Consider the following 21,186-nt stretch of genomic DNA (forward strand, 5'->3'; position numbering starts at 1 on the left):
CGTCTTGACTGTTGTTCCTCTTCTTGCTGTTCTTCAACACCCTCTTGACTTCAGAATTTCAGGTTGTACTTGAGAATCTGCACTATCCTTAACGCTATCCCTTACATGAACTGTGGGCTCCCTTGGCTCTAACATTTGAGCAACTACATTATCCCAATTTTATAGGTAGAGAATATGTATAAATTACATCTAACCAATACTGGCCCTTGCTCAAAGGTAAATGTCCTTAAAATGCAAATAATTTAAGGCTTGAACACTCAATTGTTGATTAATAGCTTTCAGTAACAACACTGCATGGGATATTAAATGCGCAAAATAACCTTTCAACTCAAATATTGTTTTCAAACACTCAATATAAACACCTCAAACACTTGAAAAGATTGATATCAAATAGACAATAGCATTTACAAAACCCCTTTCATTTTGAAATCTAGAAAATTCAGTAAAACCTTTAAATATGTATATAAATTGCAATCTTGAATTAAATGTGAGCAAACAAATTAAACGCTTCTCACACACATTGCAAATGCACAACATTAACTTACAATGAAAATTCTTTGAGAACCTTTACAAAACCCCTTTCTTAGGCCACTCTTACTCAAATTCTTAATAACTTAGTCCTTTGTTCTTTGTAATTATGTGCATCTTCTTAAGTCTGTATGTGTGTTTGGTATACAGTGTTCGTTGAACAGCTCAAGTTTTCACTGTTTCTCCCTCCAAGCCTACACAGACACAAGTGGTTTCCATACTACTGGTTTATTTGATGGCTTTTCTCCCAAATCCACCGTGAAAACTAAGTAATGTAATACAAAACCACATTAACTTAATACAAACCAAAACATACAAACATAAAGCAAATATAAAGCGAAATACCTTGTTGGCTGCATGTTACAAGAAAGAGAAATTGTCTAGAATAGTCTTTAATCACACGTTCAAGTTCAAGTTCAAGTCCTCTGCAAGAACACATCCACTGACACGCACAACATGTAGTTATTCACTACATTTAGAACAGTGGCCATTTTGAGCAAAAATCACAACCCCGTCACACTCAACCCCGTTACTTATTACTTGTTAATCCAATGATCTCTGAACGAGACACATGCATGTGTAAGTTGCATGAAAATCTGAGCTTCGTGGCTGAGAAGCTCAATCAGCTGAAACTTATTGAGACTAACAATCTTGAAAAATTGGTAGAGAATGTGTGCTGCAACTCATCCAACAAGAGCTGTATGTACGGAGAGTGTGTACACTGCAAGGACAAGAGTGTCCCAATTTCCGGTACATATAGCAGTACGACAAAAGTATCTTTCACCCAGTGGGTAACAGAAGATAAGGAGATGGATAAAAAGAAAGAGGGAGAAGAGAGGTCAACTGTCAAGGTCACCATCAAGAAATCTGTGGAGGGCACACAGGAGAACCTCACTGAGCTGTTCCACACCTACCTACAGTGGTTCAAACAGCATCACTTCAGCATCAAGCAGCAGTATGCCTTCTGCCGCGAGCTGAAGAAGAACATGTCAGGGGAAGAGGTCTTGATACATATTGACTTTTCAGATGTTGTATGTTGGTGGAAAACCAGAGCCTGTGTACTTCAGCACCATCTCCCCCTGCAGACATAAAGGCCCTCCAGCAGTATGGCAACACCTCAATCCAGTGCTGCATTACCTTCAGACCACGCATCCACAAGTGTCTGTGCTGCACTTTTTTAGCGATGACCCCTGTACGCAGTACAAACAACGAGGCAACTTCTTCCTTTTATTAGACAGAAGAGGATTCAAGGCTGGCTCTTGGAATTTTTTTGAGGTCAGTCATGGCAAAGGAGCCCCGGATGGCGTCGGGGGAGCCTTAAAAAGAACCGCTGACATGATGGTGGCAAAGGGACGCGATATCCCAGATGCACACGAGCTGTTCAACGCCTTGACCAAGACAAACACAACAGTGAAACTGTTCTTTGTAAAGAGTGAGGATATTGAGAGGTCAATGGAAAAAATGCCAAAGCAAATACCAGCAGTCCAGGGAACAATGAGAATCCACCAGGTGATTACTCTGGCTCCAGGAGAACTGATACACCGTGATGTCAGCTGCATGTGCGCAACACGGCAGCAGTTTAACTGCAAGTGCTTCAACACACAGTGTTTCAGTTTTGGCCAGAAGGTACCAACTGCTGTGCCACAGTCAGCCAGTGAAGGGAATCCAGTGGGGAAGTCCAGAGCTGGTTGGGCAGTAGTGCATGCTCAGATATGATCAAGAGCTGTATCCAGGCATCATCCTTAGCACAGATGAGAAACATGTGCAAGTGAAATGTATGCATGGTGTTGGGCCAAACCGATTCTTCTGGCCGGCTGGGGATGATATCCTCTGGTACCTGTTTGAGGATGTATTTGAAATCATTCCACCACCAAAGCCTGTGACAAAGCGCCATGTTGAGATCTTGAAAGAGGTGTGGGCCAGATATTGAATGCCACGAAGTGGCCACACAAGTTATACGTTTTATTTTGATGACCTATTCATTCAGTTTATAATGTTCTAATGTATATTATGTTATTGTTGTTTTTCCTGCAGTCGGGTTAATAAAACTCAGTTCAATTGCAATTTATATCTGTTGTCTTTCTTGGTTACATAATGAAATACAGTGTTTATAGAAAATCTTAGAAAATCTTACAGTGAATTTGAGTAAAAAACAACTATTTATATGTTAAGCTGTATTTGTCTCTTCAACCCCGTTACCATCTTCAACCCCGTTACCCTAGTCTCAACCCCGTCACAGCTACATTTATATTAATTATTTTTTAAGCTCATGAAAAAGTAATTTCATGTTTGTTGAACTCAGTCTGAAATGTTCAGAGCAATCATAAGAATACTGATTTTAGTTCAAATTCTGAAGTTAAGCCACTTATTTGATCAAAAATGATGAGGTTGCTGTCACAAAAAGTTCCATTTCAGGCTTTAGTATAGCAAAAGTGTGAGATTTTATGTAACTTTTTAAAATTTGCAAATACTGAATTAGTGTGAGGGACATCTGATTAATAGGAAAATGTTGATTTCATTCCAAATACATTTTATAATCATACTCAGAGAGCTCCCATAGTGTCCATAACAGGGTTGAAGACTAATAGTGCCCATATCTTAAAATAATGACCAATAATAATAGGGATTTGATGCCTGAGGTGGGAAAATATGGTTTTCTGGAAGTTAAATATGTCATTAATGTTGTGGGGTGTTCAGAAAAGTAATACATTTTGGTAAAAAAAAATCTAAAAATGTGTAAGTCCAAATCGTACCAGTTTCGTGGAATGACTCATAAGCTAACTCTATTAATAGAAAGAAATCCAAGGCACTTCTTCCAGTCCAAAAAAGTTAAAAAGCCTTTATTCGCTTCTTGGCCATCATCACTATTAATAGAAACATAACTAAAACACTGCACACTGATGCATTTTGGCCTTCAGCCTTCTTCGGAGTGTGCGTATAATTAACAGGTGTAGATATAATTAGTCAGTGACGTTGGGAGAAATCAAAAGAACCATTACAGGGAGACCTACAAAAATTCAAAATACGAAATAAACAAATAAATGAAAAAAAAAAAAAACAATAATCATACTAGTAATGATTACTAGTAAAAGCTAAGTGTAGTTTAAGTTATATCAGCTGAAGGGTAACTTAGCATGGAGCATTGCATTATTGTGTGAGCTCTGGACGATGTCATTTTCTCTCGATCGTCGTGGTTCATCCACAACTTCACTGTAATGTGTCAGTAATAACAATATAACTTTGCCTAAAGTTACTGCACATAAAGTTTCCTTTAAATCTGGGATGAGGAACCCCAGAAGCATGTTACATGCCTTTTAACTGTCATACAGGTAATTGGAAAATCAAAATGAATTTTTATTAATTTACCTTAAGTATTTATAAGAAAATGGGAACTTCTCACTATAGGGGTCCACTTTTTAAACCTTATTTTAACATAACTACTCTACACTACATAATTAACATTTTCTGTTCTTCCTTGCAGATCCTGTTAAACGAGTCACCTGTCCGAACCTCTGTCTAACTCTCTCAAACTCTGTGTATACAGTACATCTGTCTGTTTGTGTCTGTCTGTCTGTCTGTATCTGTTTGCGTTGCAATGGCCACCAAATATAAACTTGACCCACAGAATCCCCACTACCAAGAGGGGAGACGCATGGCTTTTAAACTAGACCATGTTCTAGCTGAAGCCAGGGTAAGAGTTTTTATATACCTCAATCATGTTATCCTTGAACATGCAGATGGGTGACAAATTAAAGTAAAAATGTGATGAATGTAGAAGAAGGATGAATGCAGGACATTACATGCAGCTATGGAGAGGAAACGTGCACGCTCTGTAGGAGACCCTCCACAGACCTCTAAAAGGGAGTTTTTAGGACATGGCAAGCCGAGGGGGAGGCAAGGAGGGTGACGCCAAGCTTCAGCTACAGGTTATATCAGAATTATTTTACATTTGTAGGAATTTACTGTGTAAATGTTGGACCAAATCAAATTAGAACACTGTAATTGATTGTTGAGAGTTTAAAATATTATAATATCTAAAAAGACATTAAAAAAGTAAATAAACCTTTCAGTGACACTATAGTAGAAGACATTACCAAGTACAGAAATATGTCTGATTTCAGAAATTGTTCACTTTTGGGTAAAAAAAAAAAAATGCCGTGATAGCCTAACATGTTTTTATTCTTCTACGTTCTGTTTTACAGTCACACACACCCCGGTTGAGTGCTCCCTGTCATCCAGTGTGGAGGTTCCACTTACTGTACCCTCAGCAGAACTAAATCCTCAAGAGCAATTTGGTAAATCGAAGTGATGAATTTAAGTTTAAATCTAAAATCCATGTGTAATTAAAGTAATGAAAGAAAATCCCCTTAGATAAAACTACCAGTGCAGTAGATGGATTAAGAACACAATTTAGTAAAGATTTAGGCTAGTTTGATACTGGATCATGGTGTGTTTATTTTAAATATTAATCAGTTGACTTTTAATTGGTCCTCATCTAAATTGTCTTACAGCTTTATTTCGTATTTTCTTTACAGAAAAAAATATGGAGAGGCTTACTGATATCTTGGCGTCATATCCTTCTGCTGAGCCTCAAAGAAGCTCTGCATCATCATGGTCTTTTCGGCAGCAGAAAGCCTCAGAGCGCTGGAAAGAAGCAAGACCATACCACCTAAAATGCCTTATTGCAAAAGAGGCTGTTGGTCATCCCTTGTGTCGGCTTTGCCACGAGCCTGCTGTTATTAGGTTGGTTTTCATTAATGTTAAACTTTAATTACCCAGGGTAGGCTTGCTGAGAATGAATGCTCAGTGCCCTACTTTTATATGCATGTGTTTTGGTGTGGGAGAAAACTTGGATACCCAGATGAATCCACATTAATGAGAAAAGTAAATCTAGGACCTTCTTGCTGTAAGGAGACAGCGCTAAACACTGAGCCACTATGCAGTCCTTTACAATAAAATCAAACCTAGTGTCTAACTAAACTTGGAATAGTTTAAATTGAGTGTGTTTTACTTTATATTATTCACCTCAAATAATATATTAGAATTTTTATTTTATTTTCTCCCTAGGTGCAGAGACTGTCTTCCTGAGGAGTGGTTCTGTGGAGACTGTGATGTACTGCGTCACAAGAAACAGCCACTCCACAACAGGGAATGTGTGATTCATGGGTTTCATGGGATTCACTGTAGTGCTCATCTGCTCCGCTGCCCCTCCATAATGGTCGCCTGCTCCAATACAATGCTCCAATGACAATATTGTGTATTTGCTGTTTAAAGTAATAGAAAAACAACAGCAAAAAAATGAAAATCTAAGCATATTAGTTACTGAGAATATATAACATTATTGATGAATGCATACAGGTTAATGCGATTCATCCATCCATTGGACTGATTACAAATGTGATTCAGAGTGTGGTCACGCTGAGGGCGTTCCCAATGCGTTTCGACGCAGCTCGAGTTCCTGCAGGGGAACAACTCTTCTATATACAGTAGAAAAAAAAGCAAAAAGATCAATCTGAAACCATGAGGGTATCATAGAACTTTTTGCAACATTAGTAGCTCAGGTTAAGCACCTACATTGGCAAGATGGTGTAACCACTGTACAATTGGACAGTGACAATCTACAGATTTATTCAAAATAAGGGCCATTGTGATTATATGGCCAAATGGGTGAATGCTCCACATACATTTACAGCTGACATGTGCACATTGTAAAGAGCTTTAAATAGTACAGTATGAATGTAGTAGAATGAATGCAGTCCATTTGTTATTTCTCATCCCCTTGATAAGAAAGTTTGATTATTATATTGCACCTGTGATTCTAAAAAGTGGACCCCAATAGTGAGAGGTTCCCATTTTCTTATAAATACTTAAGGTAAATTAATAAAAATTCAAGATTTTCCAATTACCTGTATGACAGTTAAAAGGCATGTAACATGCTTCTGGGGTTCCTCATCCCAGATTTAAAGGAAACTTTATGTGCAGTAACTTTAGGCAAAGTTATATTGTTATTACTGACACATTACAGTGAAGTTGTGGGTGAACCACGATGATCGAGAGAAAATGACATCGTCTAGAGCTCACACAATAATGCAATGCTCCATGCTAAGTTACCGTTCAGCTGATATAACTTAAACTACACTTAGCTTTTACTAGTAATCATTACTAGTATGATTATTATTTTTTTTTTTTTCATTTAGTTGTTTATTTCATATTTTTATTTCATATTTTTGTAGGTCCCCCTGTAATGGTTCTTCTAATTTCTCCCAACTTCACTTACTAATTATATCTACACCTGCAAGGCACTTCTTCCGGTCCAAAAAAGTTAAAACACTGCATCACTCTGAGGAAGGCTGAAGGCCAAAATGTGTCAGTGTGCAGTGTTTTAGTTATGTTTCTATTAATAGTGATGATGGCCAAGAAGTGAATAAAGGCTTTTTAACTTTTTTTGACCGGAAGAAGTGCCTTGGATTTCTTTCTATTAATCGAGTTAGCTTATATTGAAGTTAGCTAGCCCCATTTAGCAAGCCTAATTTCACAAGTGGTTTTATTATTATTATTATTATTATTATTATTATTTTTCACTGATAAGGAGTACCGTTGGTCGGGTTTTAATTGTTGCTCTAACATTTAAACCATGTGAGTTTAATGGCAAAGAAATTATAATTTCTAAACTGTAATAAATGTGTGTCTCTAATTAACGCAGTCTCGTATATTTGTGTGTGTATATATATATATATATATATATATATATGTCTAGTATATTTGACTGCAAGGAACCACTGACAATGGTTTAAAATAGCGAGTAGCTTACAGAATATAAAGCAATAAAAACAAGGATAAAATCTCCTGATTAAATGTTGAGTAATAGTGCTTGAATATTAAAAAAAAAGATTAACAAATCAGAAAAAATACAGCGTCTGTGGTAGCCAGTGGCAAAAAGAAAAACGTGGTGGAGGGCACGAAAGATATTTCCTATTGAAATACATTAGAAGGAAAGTCGTGCTGAGTGATATGAAAAAAGAGGGAAATTTGTGTCCATGAACACAAATCAATAGATTAAATTTCGTGACTATATCAGGAACTGCCGTGAGACTGGGTTGAACACAAACACCACCCTGATGGTATACAACAATTAACACAAATTCAGCCTTTGCATACCCCTTAAAGCTTATGTAGGCAAGTTTTTTTCTTCATAATTCTGACGAATTTTGATGAATCTTCATAATAAATGGTCAGTAGTGGCATTTACAATGGCTATGTTTCAGTAAATTCTAACAGTAACAAACACTGGATACCCCCCAACTCTGTGACTGAGTATAAGCAAACATTACCCAACAAAAGCCTAACAATAATTTCATTATTAGTGAATAAAATTAAAAGTGACTACGTTCTTTTGATATCGTCAATTTTGTATTTGAATTTGATCTTTCCCTGGCCTCACTGTTTTGGTATGCCATACACCGTCTTTTTCCCTCACTTGACAGTCCTGTACTCGAATACCATACTCTCTTCTTGTTGGACTTAAGTGGTGGGTGACTAATCAGATGCTGTCTCAGGCTTCTCTCTAAACTCCTTGTATCTGGCCATCAGTGATGGGGGTGGGGGGACATCAATATACCAAACAGATGTTTTTAAATAGGTCATGGCCAATTTGGAGGATCTGCTTTTGCTGTATGACGAGGAGTCTGAGGATCTACGCTGTCTACCTGAGAGGGACTCAGAGGGACTCCAGTTGCTGTGTGATACACACTCAGTGGAACTGCTCCTCAGGCTATGTGAGAGGGACTCACTGGGGCTCCTTCAGCCCTGTTTGAGGGACTCAATACTATACTGATGTACTCTTTGTCTGGGCATGTACGCTAACTGGCCTGTGATTATAACCAATAGTAGCCTCAGTATCTCCCTCAGTAACCAGTCGTAGTCTCAGTATCTCCCTCAGTAATCAGTCATAGCCTCAGTATCTCCCTCAGTAACCAATCGTAGCCTCTGATCTCCCTCAGTAACCAATCGTAGCCTCAGTATCTCCGTGTCTATTTAGTCATTCATGAGTAAACAGCATCTCCGGACTGAACATTAATGCACCAATTGCACCAATATCACCTCTTGTCCTTGTGTAGCTTACAGTAGCAACGTAGAAAACAAATTCAGGGATGTGTGTTTGAGCAAGTGTGCATGTAGAGGAGCAGTAGTGAGGTTTTGGGGTGTGGAGTAGAGTCAGTGACCACTTGCATATTCGTAGATCCACATATACTAAATGAGAGAGAACACAGAGTTACATTAAGCCATTTTTTCATGCATCCAAGTGTATGTATATACACTTAATATGTCATGTGGTTGGACAGAGATGAGTTTGTAAGAGTTTAATCAATGCCTGGAGTGGGACTTAATAGTACACTACCTACCAATTTGTTAGTCTGGGTAGTTCTTCTTCTTTGTCTTCCTGTTTTCGGGAATATTTAGTGGCTCCTCCCTGAGCATCTCAATTCAGCAGTGGTTGTCAAATCATAGTTTTCACATTCCTTTCTGTTATCTGATTATCTTATTATTATACACAGGTGTTGTAGAATTAAGCTCTCAGGCAGCACCGCGTGAAGGACAACAGGTAAAGTAAAAACTATCAGAATTAAAAAAAAAACTGTCAGCAATTTCCCATTGAGAGACACAAGTTTGGATGAAATTTCACCACTTTGTCTCTGAGACAGTTTACACTCTCTTGGACCCTGTGTGAGGAAGGTCAGTAAGCGTCTAACCCCTCTACCCACTCACTGCAACCCTGCATCTACCAGGGGTGAGCGTCCATTTCGGTGAGAAGAGCAGGACTGCCCGCAGAACTCCTCTTCTGTTCTTGAGGAAATCTTCTCTTGTGATTGGTAATTATACACAACCCTGTAGTTCACATATTGTCCTTCAATAGTGCATCGCTCGCTACTATAGTACATATTGTGTCCCTTTATGCATTTCAAAAAAGCTCTTGCTGGAGCATCACAAAAGCATTGACTTTCACATTTAAGGTTTCATCTTGGAATGCAATTCCATCTTGTTGGAGCCTATTAAGAAAGCCTTCAAGAAAGTCTGACATGAAATCACTCACAGAATTGGGTTTTTCACTGCCACAAAATATGGCTACAATAAATGGCTGAAATCTTCACACTGCAAAGAATCTGGACATTTGATGACTTGAACAACAGCAAACCATCTATGTTGAAATTTAGGACTAGATCATTTTCTCTGGAGAACTCATCTGGATACTGTGAACATATTTTAAAAAATTCCAGATTCAAGACCAAAATATAGATATCGACCACCACGTAATTCCCGAGCTTCTACTTGGGGATGAGTTCCTAACAGTGTTCTTGCATCTTTAGGCAGCCGATGTCCATGTTTTCTCAACACAGAGAGGAGATGTGCCTGTTGCTTTATTCCGAACAGCCCATTTAGCCAAATCGCTCCTTAAATCACTTGATTCATCTGTGGAGGTGCCTGTTTCTGTACCATCACTTTCACTGTAGCTGTCATACTGCTGGCCATCCTGCTCACACGCAGTATCATCATTCTCAACGTCTGTAGTTCCCCCTGCATCATCCAAATCTTCTCTGGGAAAGCTGTTGCTGGTTGCACCCAGGCCAGCGCCAGCAGTAAAAGAAGGCTGATCCGCCTCTGAGTCACTGCTCGACAATGCCATTGCACCCAACTCAGCCTTTTGCCTCCTCCATTTTGTATAGTAGGCCATCTATTAAAAAAAGTAAGAGTATGTGTATGTAATAATACATTTTCACTCTCATAACTAGGCCCCCTGCTTAGACGGAAAGGACAAACAGGGCAAAGGCGACATCATTGTCTGTCAAGACGAAGGTTCTTTACAGCATGATTAATCTTCCCTGCAGGTGAGCAGATGAGAGTTTGTGAGGTGAGGTATCTGTACTAGCCAAGAAAGTATCCTAATTAACCTTCCCCTTCCGTTTTCAAAAATGGGCTTTATAATATTTTATAATATTTTTGTGTGAGGTCTATATTATATCTAAATCTATGAGAATTTTACATATACTTACTTAACATATAAATTTAGATATTAGAAGAGGTCTTATGATCAAAATATAATAAAATGCTAATAAAATAATAATAATGATCATAATAATAATTTAAAAAGCAGATATTTCTTTTGTATATTGTTGAAGACATTGTGTTGATTCAACATACAGATCTTGCTAAAATTTCAACGTTGCTTGATAAGTATTTTGTTAACTTTTTTATAACCATTTGCCTTTAAAGTTTGTTTCACCATTGAAGGTCAGTTAAACAAGGAAGTAACATGTACTCACAATGAAAATACACAGAAACTGCCCACCTTACATGTTGTGTCATTGTACAGATCTATCACATATTGAATTACATGCAGAATAAAAAGGGAATTGGAAAAATCTATTTCTGAAACTTCTACAACACAATAGAATTAGGCTACTTTTATTTTGAAAAAAAAAAAACACCTAAAATAGACAAAAAATCTGTGTTCATGTCACACAAGATTGCACTGAAAAATAAATCTCTTAACAAGTTTCTTGATAGATATTTTAATATAGGAAACAGTTAAACAAAAGGCATAAAACACCCCAAACAGACAAACTAAAGAGGAAATAAACATTTGTGTTTATCGAAACTTGTATTTAATTGGCAGGAGTTTCCCACTCTTTTTTCCTGAGTTAATTGAGGCTTGTCTCAGTTGTCAAGGCCTCTGAGCACCTCTGGGCAACATCAGAAAGCTTCTCTTCCTGAGGCTGGAACTGGGGGATGGAGCGATAAAATTCTGGGTCGATAATTTGAATCTCAGCCACAACTGCAGTGAGGGCAAGTGTGTTTCCGTCCACTCCGACTTTCATGAAAGCTCTTTTCATACTTCCTTCCTTTCTGTAAGCACGAAGAACTTTTTTGGTTTTTTTGTATCTCTTCAGAAGATCATCTGGACACTTGGCTGTTGAACATGAACAAGTAAAAAGTTGCTTAATGCATTATAAATTATACAAAACATCTTGCGAAATCATCCACATCAAGAATAAATTCACATAAGAAGTGCGCTTGGATTGTAGCACTGGAGCAGGCAGATCTTGACCTGTTTTTCTGTGTTCTCTTCTTTTTGGATCTTTTTTACAACAGTTTCATCCTCCGATGAAGATGAAGGGAGGGAGGAAGATGAAGAGAATTCATCTCACTACTAGTATCCTTCTTTTTCTTTTCCTTTCCTTGCCTAAAAGAAAGATTTTTTGGTTCTATAAAATACTTTTGTCTGAGAAGTGTCACCTTTGAAGCTGGCATGAAACAGAAGTTGCGAATGACTTTACTTCTGCATTGTGACGTATTTCTGAGTAAAACGGCTTATCAAACAAGAAAAAACATAGGACGGCCCTTGATTTTATCCATCGGTTGTTGATTGGATTGTGAAAAGTGAGCTTTGCGTAACAAAATGGAGGCAGATCTGAATGTGATTGCCTTAACTACAGCACGCCCTTGCATACGGCAGCAGAGAGGAGTCAGTCATATCACAGGAAGAACAAGTTATGACATTTTGATTAAAGATTACAAGGTCTAAAAATATATTTGTTTGGGTTATGGGACAGGACAGAGCAGCTTTAGCTAAAAAAAAAGATAAAGAAAGTGTGTGTGTGTCCATATGGGCAAAAAGAAATGTGCTTTTTTGTCTCTAATTGAAGCATTCCTTTTGGGGAATCTAGAAAACGATCTAGATGTGTTAAACAACTTAGAACATGGCACCTTTGGTGGCAGACCATCCAATTTTTAGGTGAGCAAAAAGTCTTGGAACAGATAGTCTTAAAGTAAATTACCAAAATTTTTTCAGTGTATAGCAAAAACAAAAGAATTGGCCTTGCCTTTCCAATACTTTTCGAGGAGACTGTATACAAAGTAGTAACTCGGTGATGCTGCTGGCATTAAGTTCTACTTGTTTTACTACTAACTTTAATTTTTGCAGTTACAGTAATAATTTGTGTTTCCTGCATGATTGGAGCCTAGAATGCAATATGAACTCATGAATTAGAAAAGTTTGCAAAGTTTAGGAGGAAAAGTTTATTTTGAGCTTAATGCTGGATTAAAAAGGGTTACTAAAATGTCTAATGTTTAACACACATTAAACACACTAAATCTAGAAATTGTTTATGTATTAAAATTTTCACTAACTAGTTTTAGACATATTGACAACTTTTACACAACTTTCAAGATACCTTTCGCCCTCACCCCAAATGTTTAACACATGTTAACATCCAGAAACTGCTGATGAAATTTTTCAGTAACCAGCTGGGACATCATGTCAACATTTATGCAGAAATCTGTGATGAATGGATCCTAAAATATGATCTGAATTCATAATATATAAAAGTATACAAACCTCAGGAGATAAAGTGGGGACTAATGCAATAATGTGAAACTATCTGAATGAAACACTGACTAACAAATAGCAAGATAGCAAAAAAAAAAAAAAAAAAGTAGAAAAAGAAGAAATGGCAGGGTGTAAAGTGGGGATCTGTTGTTTTCAGCCTGGAATTGGTGATGCATTAATGTTTCAGTAACCAGTTTAAGACACTGTGATAACATTTATGTAGAACACTGGTTCTGTTTATTTCTATTTACACTCTTGTTCATTCATTAAAAATGTTCCAGTTAGGACGTCTTGAACATTTATGCAGAAACCTCGATTATGTTTAATGAACTGATCTAAAAAATATGATGTGAATTTATAATATATAAAAATATACAAAGATGAAGTGAGGAGTAATGTGATAATGTGAAACTATCTGAATTTAGGGTTAAAAAAAAAAGTTAAACACCGAACAAACATAAAGCAAGACAGCATAGATTAAAAAAAAGAGAGAAAAAGAAGAAATGGAAGGGTGAAAATAAAAATGTGTATTTCTGGTTTTTATCTGGGAATTAATGCAATAAATATTTCAGTAATCAGTTGTAGACAGCCTGACAACATTTATACAGAAAGCTGGATTATTTTAATGAATTTCAGCAGATAAAGTGAAGAGTAATGTAGTGGGTTAAAAAAAAAATCATGTCCACCCTCTTGGGGAAAATAGAAAACGTTTTCTGTCAAAATCACGCTCAGCAGCTTGCAAATGAATAAAATCTTATAAATAAAATCTATTTTTTATGAATTTGTGCATGATTTTATTTAAAAAAAAACATGAGATATGTTCGTTATTTCCCAACATTTTCTGTTATTTATTAACATCCATACTAAATGATCTATACGGCTTTGGATAAATCAGAAAATGCTTCTGGACTGCAATGTTATGATTCTCACGGAAACTTGGCTCATTCAAAAAGACTTTGTACATTCCCCTAGTGCTAATGCTAAGGAGGTGCTCCGTGAACTGTATGGGACTATTAGTGAGCTGCAGAACTTACACCCTGATGGACTGTTTATTGTTGCCGGAGATTTCAACCATGCAAATCTCAAGTCAGTGCTCCCTAAATTCCATCAGCATGTGGACTTTGCAACGAGATGGAAGAATGTGCTGGATCTTGTTTACACAAACATCCTTGGCACGTACCAGGCGGTGCTCCGCCCCCACTTCGGCTACTCACACCACATCTCTGTTATGCTAATCCCAGCCTACAGACTGCTCATCAGACGCTCCAAACCGGTTCTGAAGCAGGTGAAAACCTGGTCAGCAGCAGCCATCTCTGCTCTTCAGGACTGTTTTGAGCACACTGACTGGCACATGTTCAGGGAAGTGGCAACTGATGGTGTCTTCACCAACTTGGAGGAATACACGACATCGGTGACTAGCTATATCAGCAAGTGCATTAATGATGTCACTGTCTCCAAGATCATCACCACATGCTCCAACCAGTAGCCGAGGATGACTGCAGACTTGCGTGCGCTGCTGAGGACCCAAGACTCCGCCTTCAGAGCAGGCGACAAGGTGGCCCTAAGAACAGCGAGGGCCAAACTGTCCCGGGCCATCAGAGAGGCAAAGCGCACACACGCACAGAGAATCCACAGCCACTTCAAAGACAGCAGAGACACGTGGCGCATGTGGCAGGGCATCCAGGCCATCACCAACTAGAGGACAACATCACCTGCCTGTGACAGTGATGCCTCCCTTCCAGATGCACTGAACAACTTCTACGCTCGGTTCGAGGTGCAGAATGACGCGATGGCGAGGAAGATCACCCGTCCTCCCAATGACCAGGTGCTGTGTCTAAGCACAGCTTATGTAAGGAAGATTCTACACAGAGTTAACTCACAGAAGGCTGCTGGACCAGACAACATTCCTGGCAGAGTGCTAAGAGGATGTGCAGACCAGCTGGTGGATGTTTTCACAGACATCTTCAACACTTCCCTCAGCAGCGCCATCGTTCCAACGTGCTTCAAGGCCACCACCATTGTCCCTGTGCCATAGAAGTCTCCAGTGTCCTGCCACAACAGCTACCATCCCGTTGCACTCACACTCATCATCATGAAGTGCTTTGAGAGGCTCGTCATGAGGCACATCAACACCCTGCTGCCCCTGTCACTGGACCTCCTACAATTCGCTTACCGTCCCAACCGCTCAACAGATGATGCCATCACCACCACCCTCCATCTGGCCCTCACCCACCTGGACAAAAAAGACACATATGTTTGAATGCTGTTCATAGACTTCAGTTCAGCATTCAACACAATCATTCCTCAGGACCTGATTGGAAAGCTGAACCTGCTGGGCCTGAACACCTCCCTCTGCAACTGGATCCTGGACTTCCTGACTGGGAGACCTGAGTCAGTCCGGATCGGAAACAGCATCTCCAACACCACCACATTGAGCACAGTCTACTGCTGTTCACCCTGCTGACTCATGACAAGTGTCCTCTGCCCATCAAAGTTTTGGACCAATAATAGAACAAAGGTTTTGAGAATTGGTTAAATATCCTGTTGAAAATGCTAGTCAAGTGGTATGTGGTTACCTAGCAACAACAACGTGGTTTTCTGGCTTCACAAATCAGGAGAGTTTCCGCTCTTTTGCGCACTTTCCTCTTCTCAACATTCAAAGTGTCACCTAAATGTGATCCTACTTAAACAACTTTGGTGCAGCTTTGGAAAATGGTTGGCAACACCACACAGGATTTTTCATACATGGGCTGAAATGGACAGCATTTTTGATGATCTAACCTGCATTTGTATTTCCTCTTTAGACTGTCATCAGCGCATACACAACAACATAAACAAAAGTAATGGAGACCACGTCGAAATATTTCAAGTCTGCACCGGAGAGGATGGGTGGTGGTGGCCATAAGAAGACTCTCCCTTAAAAACCCACGCTGTTTCATGTTTTACTGTTGTCACCCAAGCAGTTACAAATATTTATTATATACTGTATATAATCTTTATACTCTCTACCTGGCTGCTACTCCTTATGTTTACATTTACAGCAACTTATATTGTTACTCTTTTGAACTACTGTCAACTGATTCACTTTCTACTAGAACTGTGTTGGCACTGCACTGTAACTTACTGTGCCCATTGTCTGTTTTGGTAGTTTTGTACTGTTTAGTGCTGTTTGCACGTTTGCACTGTGCACTTTATGTGAATATATGTAATGTCTCCTGGAGTTCTGTGTTTTTTTTTATGTAGCACCTTGATCCTGGAGGAACGTTGTTTCGTTTCACTGTTTACTAACTAGCTGTATATGGTTGAAATGACAATAAAGCCACTTGACTTGACTTGCAGGGGGACCTGTATGTTGTATAAAAGGAGGCAGAAAGCAGTTCCACTGTCACTGTTTCTGACTTCTGAATTTGCCGAGTGAGGAAAGAGAAACACAACTCTGAAGATGTTTAGAAGGATTAGAGAAAGATTTAGACGTCGGACGCAGAAGAAACCTAAGGAGGATCCTGAAGAGGAGGCCATGAAGGAGGAGTTGGAGAAAGTAGCAAGAGAGATGGAGGAATGTAAGGTGATGCAGAAAAAGCTAGTGGAAGAGAGACACCTGTTGGTGAAGAAGGTGGCAGAGCTGAAGGCCATTGTAGCTTCTGAGCAAAAGCAACGGGAACAGGACATGGAGGAGAGGGACACCAGACACCAGCAGAACATCAGCGAGCTCCAGGCTTCCCTGAAACTCAGTGAGGAACGGGAGAAGACTGCAGAGATGGAGAAAGAGATGAAAGACAGAGAGCGACTGGAGAAACATGTTGCACAGCTGGAGGCCACTTTTCGCTTCTGAGCCAAAAAAAACAGGAAGAAAGAGAGAAGGCCAAGCAGGACATGAAGGAGAGGGACGCCAGACACCAGCATAACATCACCAAGCTGGAGGAGAGAGCTGGAGGAGAGACCAAGAAGGAATGGAGGAACATGTTGCTCAGCTGGAGGCCACTTTGGTTTCTGAGCGAGAGGACCATGAGCAGGAAAAAAAAGATGCTCAAGCTGGACAATGAAAAGATGAACACCACTCTCCTGCAGAAAATCACCAAGCTCAAGGTTTTCCTGGAACTTGGTGAAGAAAAACAGGAGAAGGCAGAGCTGAAGAGCAAAACGGAGCAATTGGAGAGACTGAGAGCAATTGAAAAAATGTGCAGAGCGAGAGCACCGGAACCAGGAACAATAGAAGGCCAAACGCCTGGAGAACGAGTGCTCACGTGCCAATGATAAGATAAAGTAAAGTTTAAAAAAAAAGATAAAGTAAAAAAAATTTTAAAAAAAAGTAAAGTAAACAAAAAAGTAAAATAGTAAAATAAAAAAAGTAAAGTAAAAAATTAAAGTAAAAAAATAAAAAGAAAGTTAAGTAAAAAATGAAAAATAGTAAAGTAAAAAATAAGATAAAGTAAAGTAAAAATAATAATAAAAAAAAAAACTCACTCCATGCTTTACCTCAACTGGTGTAAAGGAGCAGGAGCAGTGTAAATATGACTGGACTTTTCCTCTTTCAAAATGATCAATAAAGATGTTAAGGATGAACTCTGTGTGGGGTTTTTTTTGTTTCTTTTATTAAAGTGTTAGACATAATAATAATAATAATAATAATAATAAAAGAACTTGTTTTCGAAGATCAAATTAACTTGGATACTCTAAATCAGTGTTTCTCAACTGGTGGGTTGCAGATTGATGAGACTGATAAGAAAAAAATTTAGAAAAATGCAAATGATGATGTGTAACAAAACAGAAAACCATGGAAAAATAGGACAATGAAGCAAATTATAATAAATAATAATAAAATAAAAAAGGAACCCCCCCCTTGTAGCAGTTGTTATAGCCAGTAAAACATTTGATCATATCGTGTTGTGCATCCAATCAAATTCTGTCCAATTCTTCTGTAAACAATGGGAGTTAACGTATAAACGGAGTGAAATTCCCTCTTCCTCAAAAAGAATGGAAAAACACTATACAAGGTAAATGAAAATAAGACCTGGATTACATAAAATATGGCATCACGTGCACAGAAGACAAGCATGGTTTGTGTAAGACCCACAGTGTGTTTTGTGCGGTGAGTTACTGGCTGTGGAAAGCATGAAACCATGGAAATTCAAAAGGCATTTAGGGACAAAACACTCAAGCACTCAAACACCATATAGACAAACCTGATGAGTTTTTCAAAACAAAGTAAAGGGATCTGGACACATCTCAAAAAGCACATCACAAAAACCGTGTGCACTGTTCAGGAGCAAACACTCAGCGCAAATCAGCTGCAAATCAGCTGCACAGTTGAAAAATATGTCTCAGGACATAAAGCACACATTAAGCCAAGTGACTATCATGCACTCCAACTAGAGGAATCAACAGAAGTATTTCATCATGCCATCCTGATGTTGAGACACTTATGACAATGAAATCACACCCTCAGGTTTCCCACTGATTTGCACAGACTATGATTTCAGCTCTGTTCTTCTTAAACCTCATTGTTATGTTTATGTGTTTAATAGTTTCATAATTGGTCTCAGTGTTTGTTTTATTTGTTACACTAGGTAAATTGCACTTACTCAGGATTGTGTGTATGCATTTATAAAGTAACCCATTTTCATTTTAATGTCATATGAATAAATTATTTGCACTTTATTAAGCATATGCAGATTTAAGGTTAGCGATATTTCACAGTTGAAGGAAACTATTCTTCACAACTTTTACTTTTACTTGCCTGTCTAACTTGAGTTCTGTGTCAAAAATAAAACCCAGATTTTTGACATAGGCATGCAAATTAGATGACAGAGGACCTAGACTCTCTGCAATATTATTTACACAGCTACTAGGACCAAAAATTATAATCTGCCTTTTTGTCATTTAGCTGCAGAAAGTTGTTGTCCATCCAGCATTCTACATCAGAAACAAATTAATCGGCCTTGCACTGGAATACTTTCGAAGAAGATTATACATTTTGCTAAAAAGGTGTTCATTTGCCCAATGTACGGAGACTTTTGGGACATCCTATAATAGTGACTGATGAGTGTAGTCGACCAGTTCCTCACACGGATCTCAGAGTGTACATGCGACTATATGTATGTCTGCATGAATACTAACACCCATAATGACACACAGAGTGTACATCTCCTTTTCCTTACAAACTGTTGCACAGTCACAAGAACTGCAGCAACATTACTACAAACCTTGTCTAATCTGATAATTACAGATATTTAAAACCAGAGGCCAATACCAGCTGCATGTTCTTCCATAAACGGGTGAACACTGAACGGTGTAATACATTCAATCTTCTTAAAAGACGAACTACATTTTGAATTGTGGCAGCAGGGAGAAAGTCTCTATAACATCTCATCACATTTATACCACACAGGACAAACTGAGACGCAGTATTAAAAGAAACAAAGGATGAATTACAGCTTCCAGGTGTGCAGTTATAGTCTAGCTAATATAGTGCAGAAACTCAACTGTAATCCACCATTATCGTTCAAGTGCAATTCAAACTTTGTGAGTGCAATAACCGTGAATAACTATGTGTGCGACATGGTGCACTACACTTGCACGTTGCAGTACCCTGTACTACACTTGCACCATGCGGTACCCTGTACTACACTTGCACCGTGCGACACGGTATACTACACTTGCGCCTACACTTCAGAACTACAGATGTTGAGAATGATTATATTGTGTGTGAGCAGGATGGCCAGCAGTATGACAGCTACAGTGAAAGTGATGGTACAGAAACAGGCACCTCCACAGATGAATCAAGTGATTTAAGGAGCGATTTGGCTAAATGGGCTGTTTGGAATAACGCAACACGCACATCTGTTAACAATCTCCTCTCTGTGTTGAGAAAACACGGACATCGGATGCCTAAAGATGCGAGAACACTGTTAGGAACTCATCCCCAAGTAGAAGCTCGGGAATTACGTGGTGGTCGATGTCTAAATTTTGGTCTTGGATCTGGAATTTTGAAAATATGTTCACAGTATCCAGATGAGTTCTCCAGAGAAAATGATCTAGTCCTAAATTTCAACATAGATGGTTTGCTGTTGTTCAAGTCATCAAATGTCCAGATTCTTTGCAGTGTGAAGGTTTCAGTGATTTATTGTAGCCATATTTTGTGGCAGTGAAAAACCCAATTCTGTGAGTGATTTCACGTCAGACTTTCTTGAAGAGCTTAATAGGCTCCAACAAGATGGAATTGCATTCCAAGATGAAACATTAAATGTGAAAGTCAATGCTTTTGTGATGCTCCAGCAAGAGCTTTTTTGAAATGCATAAAGGGACACAATGCATACTATAGTAGCAAGCGATGCACTATTAAAGGACAATATGTGAACTACAGGGTTGTGTTTAATTACCAATCACAAGAGAAGATTTCCTCAAGAACAGAAGAGGAGTTCAGCGGGCAGTCCTGCTCTTCTCACCGAAATGGACGCTCACCCCTGGTAGATGCAGGGTTGCAGTGAGTGGGTGGAGGGGTTAGACGCTTACTGACCTTCACACAGTGTCCAAGAGAGTGTAAACTGTCTCAGAGACAAAGTGGTGATATTTCATCCAAACTCGTGTCTTTCAATGGGAAATTGCCAGATAACCGTGGACTCTCGCTGTTCTGGACAGATGGAAAGCAACTGAATTCCGATAGTTTTTACTGTACACTGGACCAGTTGTCCTTCATGCTGTGCTGCCTGAGAGCTTCTCTAACATTATTAATTCTGTAATACCTGTGTATAATAATGGCTTTCACATGACAGAAAAGAATGTGAAAACTATAATTTGACGACCAATGCTGAATTGAGATGCTCAGGGAGGAGCCACTAAATATTCCCGAAAACAGGAAGCCAAAGAAGAAGAACTACCCAGACTAACAAATGGGTAGGTAGTATAGTCTTAGGTCCCACTCCAGGCATTGATTAAACCCTTACAAACTCATCTCTGTCCAACCAACTTACATATTAAGACTTGGATGCATGAAAAAAATGGCTTAAAGTAACTCTGCATCCTCCATCATTTAGTATGCATGCATCTACGAATATGCAAGTGGTCACTGACTCTACTCCACACCCCAAAACCTCTCTACCGCTCCACTACACGCACACTTGCTCAAACACACATCCTTCAGTTTGTTTTCTGCTTTGCTAGTGTAAGCTACACAAGGACTATAGGTAATATTGGTGCTATTAGACAAGAGGTAATATTAGTGCAATTGGACAAGAGGTAATATTGGTGCAATTAGACAAGAGGTAATATTGGTG

The sequence above is a fragment of the Pangasianodon hypophthalmus genome, chromosome 10 (genome assembly GCF_027358585.1).
Source record: "Pangasianodon hypophthalmus isolate fPanHyp1 chromosome 10, fPanHyp1.pri, whole genome shotgun sequence".
In the NCBI taxonomy this organism is placed as follows: domain Eukaryota; kingdom Metazoa; phylum Chordata; class Actinopteri; order Siluriformes; family Pangasiidae; genus Pangasianodon; species Pangasianodon hypophthalmus.